Source organism: Erpetoichthys calabaricus, chromosome 14 (genome assembly GCF_900747795.2).
Source record: "Erpetoichthys calabaricus chromosome 14, fErpCal1.3, whole genome shotgun sequence".
NCBI lineage: Eukaryota > Metazoa > Chordata > Cladistia > Polypteriformes > Polypteridae > Erpetoichthys > Erpetoichthys calabaricus.
This window is the reverse complement of record NC_041407.2, coordinates 93,931,348-93,935,499: the sequence shown is the minus strand read 5'-3', so window position 1 is coordinate 93,935,499 and position 4,152 is coordinate 93,931,348.

Below are 4,152 nucleotides of genomic sequence, written 5' to 3'. Positions count from 1 at the left end.
TGTCCCTAGTGCGTGCTTGGTGTGTGTGTGCCCTGCGGTGGGCTGGCGCCCTTCCTCGGGATTTGTCCCTGCTTTGTGCCCTGTGCTGGCTGGGATTGGCTCCTGCAGACCCCCGTGACCCTGTAGTTAGGATATAGCGGGTTGGAAAATGACTGACTGACTGATTTATATTGTCACATGTTCAGTGAAATTCTTACTCTTATGTGCTAAAAGGCACGTAAAACATCTGCACCATGATTATATAGCGCCTTGTAACACAGAACAGCAATGCCAAGGCCCTTTACAGAGATCATACAATCGATTCCATATCATGGTAGGATTGGCAGGTCAAGTGACTCACTCGGGGTCACACCACACATCAGTAAATGGGGTTTGGACTCTGAGAGCACCCGCCACTAGGGAGCCACACTGCCCACCCTCATAGGGTGATGGCCGTTTTACTGCTTCGGCCTTCATGCTCACCAAAAAACAAATTTGTTCTTAAAATGAGGGCGGAAACAAATGGTTACTGGAGTCTGTGTGTCAACTGGGTGTTTTTGTAGGATAAGCATGGTATGTGTGCAGTATGTGTATAAATATATCATTTTATTATAATATTGTGGTTTTTGTACTATCATATGGTTTGGAGCCGTGTTCATTTGAAATTATGAAGGACATCGGGGAAATGAATGCCAGCTGTTGCCTTTAAAGGCGTCCTTGAGTGAGGATGCAGGGACACGACTTGAAGTCGGTTAGCAGTAAATTCAAGACAAATGTCTGAACGCACTCACGCAGCCTTGTGGAGTCACTGACGGAGCTCCAGTGTCAGTGGCTCCTGATGTCGGGCTGAACGCGGTGGTTGCCATGCAGAGAGGTTGCTTTAACTTGAGCCGGTATTGAATTACGCAGAGGGGGCGCCGCCTTGTGTGTCAGTAGGGCTCAGTGGTCGGCACTTTTTGGAACATTTGAAACAGAACTGCTTCGGCGTGCAGGAGTGTGAAACCCGTGCCATGATAACCAGAGGGGGGCGCTCTTCAGCAGGGACTCAGACTTCTCTTTGGAATCTTATGCAGGAGTTGAACTGGGTTGGAGTCATGGAATGTGGAAGCTGGGTCACCACTAGAGGGCGCCACCTGCCCCTACTCTCTCAGTGTGCGGAGTGCAGCCACAGATACCTTTATGTGGCGTTACACAGAAAGAGGGGAGCCACCAATGTGCAGCACCCACCATTCTTGTGCCAGTACACTCACCACACATTAACTGCTGTTTTGTGAAAGGGTCAGTGATACAGACAGGGGATGATTAGGGGGGACTGAATGACCACGTTGTGGAGCGCATTTTAGCCAGGACATCGGGGTACACCCTAATCTTTTCGAAAGACACCCAGGGATCTTTTATGATCACTGAGAGTCAGGACCTCGGCTTTACGTCTCACCTGAAGGATGCCACCAAGTCTCACAGCACAGATGGGTGAAGAATTGGCTCAGACACAGGAAGCTGAGGGTGATGGTGCGAGGAACCTCATCAAAACTGGCCGATGTTAAGAGTGGTGACCAGCAGGGGGCAGTGCTGGGGCCGCTGTTATTTTTAATATATATAAATGATTTAGATAGGAATATAAGTAACAAGCTGGTTAGGTTTGCAGATGATACTAAGATAGGTGGATTAGCAGATAATTTGGAATCCGTTATATCATAACAGAAGGACTTGGATAGCATACAGGCTTGGGCAGATTTGTGGCAGATGAAATTTAATGTCAGTAAATGTAAAGTATTACACATAGGAAGTAAAAATGTGAGGTTTGAATACACAATGGGTGGTCAGAAAATCGAGAGTACACCTTATGAGAAGGATTTAGGAGTCATAGTGGACGACTTCTAGACAGCGTTCAGAAGCCATTAAGAAGGCTAACAGAATGTCAGATTATATAGTGCCTTCACGTGTGGAGTACAAGTCACAGGAGGTTCTGCTCAACCTTTATAACACACTGGTGAGGCCTCATCCTGAGTACTGGGTGCAGTTTAGGTCCCCAGGCTACAAAAAGGACATAACAGCACTGGAAAAAGTCCAGAAAAGAGCAACGAGGCTGAGTCCAGGACTACAGGGGATGAGTGAAGAGGAAAGATTACAAGAGCTGAGCCTTTACAGTTTGAGCAAAAGAAGATATAAATGTAATGAATTATTATTATTATTATTAAGATTAAGAGGTGACCTGATTGAAGTGTTTAAAATTATGAAGGGAATTAGTCCAGTGGATCAAGATGGTGACTTTAAAATGAGTTCATCAAGAACACAGGGATACAGTTGGAAACTTGTTAAGGGTAAATTTCGCACAAACATTAGGAAGTTTGTCTTTACACAAAGAACAATAGACACTTGGAATAAGCGACCAAGTGGTGTGGTAGACAGTAAGACTTTGGGGACTTTCAAAACTCAACTTGATGTTGTTTTGGCAGAAATAAGTGGATAGGACTGGTGAGCTTTGTTGGGCTGAATGGCCTGTTCTTGTCCAGAGTGTTCTGATGTTCTAATGTGTCCCTGTCACTGGACCTGAGCATTGGGATCCACACTTTGGTGCCCCCTGCTGGCCTCACCAAAAGCAAACCAAGCTTCTCCTAGTTGGTCTCCCGTCCAAGCACCAGCCAGCTCTGAACATGGTCAGCTAAGCTTCAGGTGGATGACCTGCTCTGTGGTGCAGCTGGCACAGCCGCCTTTGCTCGCTCAGAGTTGTGCCTGTTTGAACGCTGCACTGAAAGTGCATGTGGGCTGTGCGCCACCCCCTCAGATTTATTATATTTCTACTCTTTTGCTAATGCGCGCTTAGGCGTAAATCCCATTGCAGCTCTCCCACTCTGACCAGGGGTGTCAAACTCATTCCCTGTGTAGGGCGCCTTCCCCTCCGGCTTTCATTCCAACCATTTTCTAAATTAGAAGCCGATTCTTATTGTTAATGGAGGAGGCCTGCTGCAATGGCAGGAATTCCCAACGGCGCGGCTCAGGAGTGCAGCCACTCAGCCTCGCTTTACCTCACTCACTTCTAAAGATTCTCAGCCCTTAATTGCTTCTTTTTTTTCATACCCAGCTGACGATTAACAATAAGCGGCAAATTAAAAGGCGGCTGACTACGGAGCGGCTTGCCGGGCTCATTTGTACCCGCATGTGGCCATTGTGAAGATGGAACTTTTAAAGAAATAAGAAGAAAAGTGAAATGTTCAGGGGCTCAGAGGGGCCAAACGCCTGGACATAAATTAGAAATGAGGGCAGAAATGTGTGCTGTGGGAGCTGCAAGCCTTCTGATTAAACAGAGCAGGAAATGGCACATTAATGATCCGACATGCCACCCGATTAGAGAAGTAAGAACACGAGAGCACGGCCACTCATTCAGGAGCGTTTGGGGACGCGCTTCTGTGGTTAATACAATTTCCAAACACTTCAACAAAGGGTGTGCAGTCATGGTTTTATTTATTCCATATATTTGTTGGGTCATATTCATAAATAACAGTGATAATACAAGAATGTAATTACATGTGCTAGTGGGGAACGTCAACTACTGAACTGTAATCACTGGTGGAGGACGGGTGAACATTGGCGGCTATCGAATGGTCCTTGGAATGAATACTTCACCTCAAAATGCTATTTTTTAATATGTTACTTACCGCATGTAGTTTGTAGTTATGATTAAGAAAAAAATATTAATCTCGTGTTTTCATGCAGAATGGAGAGCAAAATGTTTATAACATGATAGGAGCCAATAGTGATCAATGCTGTACAATGGCAAACATTCCATGGAAAAAAGATACAAGAAAATGTTCATGTTACTCACGTCACATAATCCACGTGCCATTTATCAAGTCACATGTTCAAAGTGTGCAAAACATGTGCATCTTTGTTAAAATATTGTTTAATATATACTGCTGGAAAAATCAGTTGACATCATAAACAGGGAAGCAAAGCCTCATGGGAGTCACTTTTTCAACTGAAGACAGGACTCTTGACCTATGAATGCCGGAGTCCTCAATTCAACAAGTCAATCTCGTGAGACTTTGCTTTGCTGTTTAAGATGTGGGCGGGTTTAGAAGTTGGATGGGTGGATGGATGGATATCTTGTCAGATGAGTGACCGTGGGGAGCATTTTATGGGTTTGTCCTGGATGAATATGGAGAAGGAAGAAAG